Below are 11,934 nucleotides of genomic sequence, written 5' to 3' on the forward strand. Positions count from 1 at the left end.
ATAAAAACTTACATCGTAAAAAAATAAAACGATTATATAATTATCACAAGTTATGACGTTGGTGAATCATCAGGCAAATGGGATGGTCAATTGTCTACATAAACTCATTTCAATTAATCAAGTATTAACAAGTTTGATTTTTTAACATGTTGGAAACATTTATTTATGTAAATATTAATCTCATATAATATATAATCATGGAAAAGTTGGGGTCACTACAGTACCTACCCGTTAAATAAATTTCGTCCCAAAATTTTAAGCAGTTGGAGGTATTGACACATCTTCTAGAAATAAGTGCGGGTATTTCTTCTTCATCTGATCTTCACGCTCCCAGGTGAACTCGGGTCCTCTACGAGCATTCCATCGAACCTTAACGATTGGTATTTTATTTTGCTTAAGTCCTTTAACCTCACGATCCATTATTTCGACTGGTTCTTCAATGAATTGAAGTTTTTCATTGATTTGAATTTTGTCTAAAGGAATAGTGAGATCTTCTTTGGCTTAGCATTTATTCATATTCGATACGTGAAAAGTATCATGTACGCCGGCGAGTTGTTGAGGTAATTCAAGTCGGTAAGCTACTGGTCCGACACGATCTATAATTTTGAATGGTCCAATGTACCTTGGATTCAGTTTCCCCCGTTTACCAAATCGAACAACACCTTTCCAAGGTGATACCTTAAGTATGACCACATCACCAATTTCAAATTCTATATCTTTTCTTTTACTGTCCGCGTAGCTCTTTTGTCGACTTTGGGCGGTTTTCAACCGTTGTTGAATTTGAATGATTTTCTCGGTAGTTTCTTGGATAATTTATGGACCCATAATTTGTCTATACCCCACTTCACTCTAACAAATCTGAGACCTGCACTTTCTGCCATAAAGTTCCTCAAACGGTGCCATCTCAATACTCGAGTGGTAACTGTTGTTGTAGGAAAATTCTGCTAACGGTAGATGTCGATCCCAACTATTTCCAAAGTCAATAACACATGCTCGTAGCATGTCTTCAAGGGTCTGTATTGTCCTTTCACTTTGCCCATCAGTTTGTGGATGATAGGCAGTACTCATGTCTAGACGAGTCTCCAATGCTTGTTGTAACGTTTGCCAAAACCTTGAGTCAAATCTGCCATCCCTATCAGAGATAATAGAGATTGGTATTCCATGTCTGGAGACAACTTCCTTCAAGTATAGTCATGCTAACTTCTTCATTTTATCATCTTCTCTCATTGGCAGAAAGTGTGCTGACTTGGTGAGACGATCGACTATTACCCAAATAGTATCATAACCACTTGCAGTCATTGACAATTTAGTAATGAAATCCATGGTAATGAAATCCGAGATTTCAGGTTGTTGAAGTTGACCTGATGATTTCTGATGTTCAGCTTTGACCTTAGAACACGTCAAACGTTCTCCTACGTATTTAGCAATATCGGCTTTCATACCCGGTCACCAAAAGTGTTTCTTGAGATCTTTGTACATCTTCCGCGCTCCAGGATGTATTGAATATCTGGTCTTATGTGCTTCCTTAAGTACCATTTCTCTCACATATCCAAATTTTGGTACCCAATTCTTTCAGCCCTATATCGGGTTCCGTCTTCCCGAATATTAAGATGTTTCTCCGATCCTTTGGGTATTTCATTCTTCAAATTTCCTTCTTTTAAAACTCTCTGCTGCGCCTCTTTTATTTGAGTAGTAGGGTTAGTACAAATAATTATATTCATAGCTTTTACCCGCATAGGTTCTCTATCCTTCCTACTCAAAGCGTCGGCTACCACATTCGCCTTCCCCGGGTGATATCGAATCTCAAAGTCATAATCGTTCAACAGTTCAATCCACCTACGTTGCCTCATGTTCAGCTGTTTCTGATCAAATATATGTTGGAGACTTTTGTGGTCGGTATATATGATACCTTTGACCCCATATAAGTAATGTCTCCAAGTCTTTAATGCAAAAACAACCGCGCCTAATTCCAAATCATGTGTCGTATAATTCTGCTCGTGAATCTTCAATTGTCTGGACGCATAAGCAATTACTTTCGTTCGTTGTATTAATACACAACCAAGGCCTTGTTTTGAGGCATCAAAATATATCACAAAATCATCATTCCCTTCAGGCAATGACAATATAGGTGCCGTAGTTAACTTTTTCTTCAACAATTGAAACGCTCTCTCCTTCTCTTCCTTCCATTCAAATTTCTTCCCTTTATGCGTTAATGCAGTCAAGGGTTTTTCTATTTTGGAAAAATCTTGGATGAACCTTCTATAGTAACCAACCAATACTAAAAATTGGCGTATCGGCGTCGGAGTTTTTGAGGTTTTCCATTTCTCAACAGTTTCAATCTTTGCCGGATCAACTTAAATACCTTCTTTGCTCACTATGTGACCTAGGAATTGAACTTCTTTCAACCAAAATGCAAACTTTGAAAATTTAGCATACAGTTTCTAATTCCTCAACAATTCTAGCACTTTTCTTAAATGTTTTTCTTGCTCTTGCTTATTCTTTGAGTAGATAAGGATGCATCGATGAAAACAATAACAAACTTGTCAAGATATGGCCCACACACTCGGTTCATAAGATCCATGAATACAGCTGGTGCGTTAGTCAATCCAAACGGCATAACCATAAACTCATAATGACCGTAACGCGTCCTAAAAGCAGTCTTTGGAATATCATCTTCCTTCACCCGCATTTGATGATACCCGGAACGTAAATTGATCTTCGAATAAACCGACGAGCCTTGTAGTTGATCAAATAAGTTGTCGATTCTCGGTAGTGGATAACGGTTTTTGATGCTAAGTTTGTTCAACTCTCTGTAGTCGATACACAACCTGAATGTACCATCCTTCTTTTTGACAAACAAAACAGGAGCTCCCCACGGTGATGTACTTGGTCGAATGAAACCATGCTCTAAAAGTTCTTGTAATTGGCTCTGGAGTTCCTTCATTTCACTGGGTGCGAGTCTGTATGGCGCACGAGCTATTGGTGCAGCCCCGGGTACAAGATCTATTTGGAATTCAACGGATCGATGTGGAGGTAGTCCCGGTAATTCTTTCAAAAATACATCGGGAAATTCTTTTGCAACAGGAACATCACTGATGTTCTTTTCTTCGAGTTTGACTTCCTCGATGTGTGCTAGAATGATATAGCAACCTTTTCTTATTATTTTTTGCGCCTTCAAACTAATAATAAGATTTAACTTCGCATTGATCTTTTCTCCGTACACCATTAAAGGTTTTCCTTTCTCGCGTACAATGCGAATCTCATTTTTGTAACATACAACCTCTGCTCTCTCCTTTTTCAACCAGTCCATGCCAATTATCACATCAAAACTTCCTAACTCTACTGATATCAAATTAATCTTAAATGTTTCGCCAACCAGTTTAATTTCTCGGTTTTGACATATTTTATCCATGGTAATAAACTTACCGTTTGCTAAATCGAGTAAAAACTTATTATCCAAAGGCGTTAATGGACAACTTAATTTGGCACAAAAATCTCTACTCATATAGCTTCTATCCGCACCCGAATCAAATAAAACATAAGCAGGTTTATCGTCAATAAGAAACATACCCGTAACAAGCTCCGGGTCTTCTTGCGCTTCTATCGCATTACTGTTGAAGACTCTTTCTCTTCCTTGACCATTTTTATTTTTCTGATTTGGGCACCTAGTTTTGTAGTGGCCCTTCTTTCCGCATTCGAAACAAATAATGTTGGCATTTTCTGTTCCTTTATTCCCTGGTCCGTAAACTTCACACTTTGCCGCACTATGCCCCATTCTATTACACTTGGTACATGTTACCGAACAATAAATATCCGGATGGTACCCTTCACACCTTTTGCACGGAATTTTCTGGTTTTTGTTGCCATTTTTGTTATTGAGATGGTTGTTGTTGCGATTGTTATTATTGTTGGGATGATGGTTGTAGTGCTTGTTGTTGTTGGGATTATTGTTGTTGCGTTTGTTGTTGCAAAAATTGGTGCAATTGTAGTTGTGATTGTTGTGTTGATTGTTGAAGCGATAGTTACTGTTGTTGTGTTGGTGACTTTTGTCACTGTTTTCTTCCCACTTCCTCTTGACTTGTTTCGTGTTGGCTTCTTCGGTCGCCTGCTCTCTAATTCTTCTCTTAATTTGATTTATGAGTTTATGAGCCATTCGACTTGCCTTTTGTATGGAGGCGGGCTCATGTAAACTCACATCTTCTTGAATTCTTTCTGGTAACCCTTTTACAAATGCGTCGATCTTCTCTTCTTCATCTTCGAACGCTCCCGGACACAATAGGCACAATTCTGTGAATCGTCGTTCGTACGTGGTAATATCAAACCCTTGTGTTCGTAACCCTCTAAGCTCTACCTTGAGCTTATTGACCTCATTTCTGGGACGGTACTGCTCGTTCATTAAGTGTTTGAATGTTGACCACGGTAGTGCGTAAGCAGCATCTTGTCCCACCTGCTCGAGATAGGTGTTCCACCATGTTAACGCGGTACCTGTGAAGGTATGCGTAGCGTACTTTACTTTGTCTTCTTCAGTGCACTTACTTATGGCAAACACCGATTCGACCTTCTCGGTCCACTGTTTCAATCCGATTGGTCCTTCGGTTCCATCGAATTCTAGAGGTTTACAGGCAGTGAATTCTTTATGGGAGCATCCTATACGATTTCTTGTAGAATTAGTTCCACTGCTAGAACCAGAGTTATTGCTGTTATTTTGCATTACGGTCTACACTGCGGCTATGTTAGCAGCAAGAAAGGTACGAAATTCTTCTTCACTCATTTTCATGGTGTGTCGAGTAGTCGGTGCCATTTCCTTCAAAAATAGCCAAAAGAAATGAGTTAATCATATAGAATATTAAGAGTAGTCAATAGTATTTCGTAGCATAATATGAACTTATTTATAAAAGCCTTTTTTTCATATTAGCGTTTTATAAGTTTTAATTCAGGTAGTACCTACCCGTTAAGTTCATACTTAATAGCTAAAATACAATTCAACTACTGTAATTCTATATCAGAAACTGATTACAATAATATTTCACGTTCAAACTTTTATACAATATTTTACAAACTTATAATACCGCTATTTTACATATAGCATGAAATATAGCACACAATAACATTGATACAAGGCAACTGTGAAGAAATTCTAGTTTAACGCAAGTCGTTCCGCTAAAGCAATAAAGATACGTAATTCATAGGTCCAGAAACAAGTCATGCATTCTGGTTGTACTAATATTATTTCCCATCCTTGGTTATGTGGAAGATAACCATTGTGACAGTTCGCTAGGCAGAATGTTGTAACGTCGTCAAAAGGACGAGGGTTTCGTAATGCCCAACATCCCCGTAACAATCTAAAAACCTTGTTTCTCACCCCAACTACCGAATCCATCACTTGTGAGAAGGTTTTATTTAAAATTTGTAATCCGATGTTCTTTTTCTCACTTTGGTGAGAAGCAAACATCACTAACCCGTAAGCATAACATGCTTCGTTATGTTGCATGTTAGAAGCTCTTTCTAAAGCACGAAGTCCTATGTTGGGATATGTTGAGTCAAAATAGGTTCATAACCCGTAGCGTAAAATTGCACTTGGGTTCCCCGCATTTAACGCTTTAAAAAAAAACACGGTTTAACTTAAGGTCTCCCCAATGTGATATACCCCATCTTTCAAAAGATAGCCTTTTATAAACTAAGGCATGCCTGGAACGTTCTTCAAATGTTCTACAAACTAATTTTGCTGTAAATAATTGTGCCGACGAATTCTGACTGACTCTAGACAAGATTTCATCAATCATATCCCCGGGTAGGTCTTCTAAAATTTTTGGTTGTCTATCCTTAACATCCATTTTGTGTTTTTATACTATAAAAATAGACGAGGGTTAGATTCATAAAAGATACTTAACAAACAATACAAGCAATTTTTACATATATCATAAAAGCACAAGCACACTATATTACATATATTACATCGCATGATTACAACTCTTTATTCTGACTCACTTGTTTCTTCTTCTTCGGACTTGGTTTGTTTCGCTAATTTCCTAGGGATACATGGTGCTCCCCTAATACGAGCCGTTCTTTTCACAAATGGTCTAGAAAAACCTGGTGGCTTAAATTTTCCCGGGTTATAGCTAAAACTTAAGAAATATGGGTGTTGACGGTATTTTCCATCGGGATATTTCATGTTAACATAGAGGTCATCGGGGTTTGAATTAGGTTTCTCTATTTTGATGCCTTTTCCCTTATTATTTTCTTTTGCCTTTTTAAATTGGGTCGGGGTAATTTATATAACATCATCGGAATCCTCATCGGGATCCGATTCATCGAAAAATTGGTAGTCTTCCCAATATTTTGCTTCCTCGGCGGAAACACCATTGGCCATTATTAATTTTGGTCCATTGGTTGAGGGTTTTCTTTTATTTATCTGTTTTTCAGTGGTTTCTAATATTTCCTCCTCCGGAACCTCTTCTTCTTCCGGTTCCTCTTCTTCCGGTTCCTCTTCTTTCGGTTCCTCTTCTTCCGGTTCCTCTTCTTCCGGTTCCTCTTCAGGAATTTGTGAGTCTTCCCAACATATATTTGACTCTTCATTATTATTAGGTGAGTCAATTTGATTTGTACTAGAGGTAGACATCTATCACACAATATCAAACACATTAAGAGATTATTATATCACATAATATTTACATGTTAATAATATATAGTTTTCAACAAAAAAATGTTAAGCAATCGTTTTTCAAGTAAACACGGTCGAAGTCCAGACTCACTAATGTATCCTAACAAACTCGGTTAGACACACTAATGCAAATTTTTGGTTCTCTAAGACCAATGCTCGGATACCAACTGAAATGTCCCGTTCATATCGTTTATAAACGTTTCATATTAATAGATTTCCTTGCGAGGTATTGACTCTATATGAGACGTTTTTCAAAGACTGCATTCGTTTTTAAAACAAACCATAACCTTTATTTTATCGTTAAAGGTTCTAAAATCATAACGTAGATTATCCAGTAATGATAATCTAAAAAATAACATTTTTCACACGACCATTACATAATGGTTTACAATAATATTACACATCGATTTAAATCTCCGAATGCAGTTTTTAAACAATATATTACAAGCATGCTGACTCCAATTTTTGTCCTTAATTAGCATGTAACAGCGGAAGCTCTTAATAATCACCTGAGAATAAACATGCTTAAAACCGTCCACAAAAATGTTGGTGAGTTATAGGTTTAACCTATATATATCAAATTGTAATAATAGACCACAAGATTTCATTTTCATAAACATCCATCTCATATCAGGCATTTCGCATAAACTGCATAGAGATAAAAATCATTCATATGGTGAACACCTGGTAACCAACATTAACAGAACGCGTCTAGAATATCCCCATCATTCCGGGACTCTCATCGGACATCATAAAATCGAATACTAAAGCATCTGTAACCTGAATGGGGTTTGTTAGGCCTAATAGATCTATCTTTAGGATTCGCGTCAATTAGGGTTTCTGTTCCCTAATTCTTAGATTACCAGACTAAAAAGGGTGATATTCGGTAATAATAATTCAACCATAGAATGTAGTTTCGCATACTTGTGTCTATTTTGTAAAACATTTATAAAACTGCTTGTATTCTCATCCCAAAATATTAGATTTTAAAAGTGGGATTATAACTCAGTTTCACAGATTCTTAATTCATTGAGAATTAGACTTGGCCACTGATCGATTCACGAACCTATAACAAATATATACATATATATCAAAGTATGATTGAAATATATTCACAATATGTTTTATTACGTTTTAATGATTTAAGTTTGTTAAGTTAGCAGTCCAACGTTAGTAATCTACAACTAGTTGTCCACAGTTAGATGTACAGAATTAAATCAATATATATTATCTCGAATCAATCCACGACCCAGTGTATAAAAGTCTCAGGCTAGATCACAACCCTGTATAGCTAACTCGAACATTACTGCATATAGAGTGTCTATGGTTGTTTCCAAATAATATATATAGATGGGTCGATATGATATGTCAAAACATTGTATACGTGTCTATGGTATCCCAAGATTACATAATATATGTTAGAATACATGTATAATACAATATAAGTTAGTTAAGTTATGATTTGTATAGATTTGTTACAAATTTCACGTTGTTACAACAAGTAAACATATCCAATTTTGTTTTACCCATAACTTCTTTGTTTTAAATCCGTTTTGAGTGATTCAAGTTGCTATGGTTTCATATTGAACTGAAATTTATGAATCTAAACAGAAAAAGTATAAGTTTTTAGTTGAAAATATAAGTTAAAAGCCATTTTTGTAAGAGGTAGTCATTTCAGTTGAAAGAACGACGTCTTGATGACCATTTTGAAAAACATACTTCCACTTTGAGTTTAACCATGATTTTTGGATATAGTTTCATGTTCATAAGAAAAATCATTTTCCCAGAAGAAAAACTTTTAAATCAAAGTTTATCATAATTTTTAATTATCTAATCCAAAACAGCCCCCGGTTTTACTACGACGGCGCATGTCCAGTTTTACGGTGTTATTCGTGTTTCTAGGTTTTATATCATTAAGTTAGCATATAATATAGATATAGAATATGTGTTTAGTTAATTTCAAAAGTCAAGTTAGAAGAATTAACTTTGTTTGCGAACAAGTTTAGAATTAACTAAACTATGTTCTAGTGATTACAAGTTATAATCTTCGAATAAGATAGTTTTATATATATGAATCGAATGATGTTATGAATATCATTACTACCTCAAGTTTAGTAGTTAAACCTACTAGAAGTGACAAGAAATGATCTAGCTTCAAAGGATCTTGGATGGCTTGAAAGTTCTTGAAGTAGAATCATGACACGAAAACAAGTTCAAGTAAGATTTCTACTCGAATTAAGGTTGTTATAGTTATAGAAATTGAATCAAAGTTTGAATATGAATTATACCTTGAATTAGAATGATAACCTACTGTAAATAACAGAGGTTTATTGATCTTAGATGATTACTTGGAATGGATTAGAAAGCTTGGAAGTAAACTTGTAAACTTTAAAGTGTTTATGAAGTGTTCTTGAGTAGTTGTTTTGTATGTTGATCTAGGTTAACTAGATTGAGCTACATTATGAAGAAAATGATGTAGAACACTTAGAACAATAAGAGATGATTTGAGAGAGAGTAATTTGATGCATAAAAGTTGGAATGAAAATGTGTTTATGGTTGGTGAAGAAAAACGTGATACTACCCTTGAATATAAGGTTCCATTAGTTTGTATTTTTGTTACATATTTCATGCTAGTTGCCAAATGATGGTTCCCACATGTTTAGGTGACTCATTAAGGCTGCTAAGAGCTGATTATTGAAGTGTATATACCAATACTATATACATTTAGAAGTTGTGTATTGTACGAGTACGAATTGAATACGAGTAAATAGTGTTTACTGTAGCAATAGTATTTTACTCTAGCAAATAGTGTTTTACCGTAGCAAATAGTGTTTTACTGTAGCGAATAGTATTTTACTGTAGCAAATAGTGTTTTAGTCGTACATCTTTGATTTAATTGTATTTCTTCTTATATATATATATATATATATATATATATATATATATATATATATATATATATATATATATATATATATATATATATATATATATATATATATATATATATATATATATAAGATAAAAACTTACATCATAAAAAAATAAAACGATTATATAATTATCACAAGTTATGACGTTCGTGAATCATCAGGCAAACGGGGTGGTCAATTGTCTACATAAATTCATTTCAATTAATCAAGTCTTAACAAGTTTGATTGGTTAACATGTTGGAAATATTTATTCATGTAAATATTAATCTCATATAATATATAATCATAGAAAAGTTCGGGTCACTACAGATGTGTCAGTACCATTGGCCTTTCTATCAGTGATAAGATCATTAATAATGTCAGTGATGAAACAACCACGACGGGGATGTGGGTGGCCCTCGAGAAGTTATATCTCGGGAAGAACATGACTACAAAGCTGGAGCTTGAAGCGTGATCTGTATCAGTTGAAGATGGAGGAAGGCGGGAATATCATTGAACACATGAATGTGTTTAATGGTCTGGTTGATCAATGATGATGCGTGCATAACAATACATCATTACCCTCTAAATTTATACAAGAATTAAATACTACAAACAAGCACACACAACTAACGAGCAATTAGAACTCGGTTATTATAACACTTCAATGTAAGTATTCTTTTCTAGTTCGTCCCAAGAGAGCAGTGTAAGTAGAATAATTGAAACTGTTAATTGTCCTAGGGTTTTTTGCTTGGGGGTTTTGCGATTGATTTTAATTAACAACTAAAACGTGCACAAGTAAATAAACTTAAACTTAACAATTATACTAGCAACAAGTAACAAGTAATTAAAAATTAAGATCTTAAATCAATTAACTAAGTAGTGTTCACTTACCTAATCCTATCTATGCTTAGATTGCCTCGTTTTACCCAACTTGCTATCGCACTAGTTGTTGAACTATTTAATGTTTAACATTACTACCAAACCTTAATCAAATAACACTTTGTGAATTCACATAAGCATTGCATTCTAAGATCAAGTTAAGCATGATTGGTTATTGAGATTATGCATGGGTTGAAATCACTTAAAACCCTTCAACTATCGAAATAACTTAAGATAACCGAACACCACTATATTGACTAAAGGCCAATTGAAAACCAACTTAGATCAAGAACACAATCACTTCAAATCCCTAATCTAGTTATCTAGATTACTCAAGGTGTTGAAGCACAAATTGATTCACTTCTCAAATCACTAAGAGAGCTACTCAACCTATGTCATCAAAGTAATGTCTAAAACAAATGCATAGCAATGGATCTATAGCTAACACAATAACACTTGATCATGTAATTCATTCAAACTATATCATTCAATTGATTTAGGGGAAAATCATTGCAGTAGAGATTCTTAGATAAGATTGCACTAACAATAAGCATAGAAACACAAATAAACATCATCTTGAGTGATTACAAGTAATTAGTTCAAAACTAGATAAAGAAAAGTGGAGATTACAACCCAAAATGATAAAGAGAAGAAGATCTAGAGCTAATAATGATGAAATTTGAGCTTGCTCCCTTCAATTCACCTTCAAACTGTAATGGATGATGAAATTAGGGTTTTGTGTGTGAAATTCGGACTAAAAACTGCAACTCTCTCTTGATGTGACCTCATCTCTTTCCTTTTATAATGCAGAATGTTCTAGGTTGAATCAGCGTCAGGAGCGCCGCTTTTCCTTCAGGAGCGGCACTTTTGGCTAAAAATAAGGAGCGTCGCTTTTGGTTACAGGTGCAGCGCTTTTCTTGGTAAGAGCGGCGCTTTTGACAATTAAGAACGACGCGTCTGGTCACTGGTGAAAATTTGAGCCCAAACGTGCATGATATGCTGCTTTTCACTGAGGAGCGGCGCTTTGGATCATCAGGATCGGCGCTTCTTCACTAGGAGCGGCGCTTTTGGAGCTGTTTCCTGCACTTGTCATTTTCTTTGCAACTTTTGATTAGGATTTGGTCAATTTTACACCAAATCAGGCTTTTAGCCTTGAATCGGCACTTTAGCGCAGAAAAACAACTTTTGGGCCCAACGATCCTTAAAACCTAATGAAATGAGGGAGATATTGCAAGATAAAACATATATAATTGGAGCAATATCAAACACCCTACATTTGAACCTTGCTTGTCCTCAAGCTAGCAAATCCCAAAACAAGCCTTGGAGATAAATAGCGTTCAATGATCAAAGCCAAAGTGCAATGTTTAGGCAATAAATGATACCTCCAAGAATGAGCACTTTGATGGCTAGAATGAACTCCAAACACTTGCATTTGCCGAGGACCAAGCATTCTTCTTCCATCCTTCTTCCACTACTAAC

This window comes from Rutidosis leptorrhynchoides, chromosome 5 (genome assembly GCF_046630445.1).
Source record: "Rutidosis leptorrhynchoides isolate AG116_Rl617_1_P2 chromosome 5, CSIRO_AGI_Rlap_v1, whole genome shotgun sequence".
In the NCBI taxonomy this organism is placed as follows: domain Eukaryota; kingdom Viridiplantae; phylum Streptophyta; class Magnoliopsida; order Asterales; family Asteraceae; genus Rutidosis; species Rutidosis leptorrhynchoides.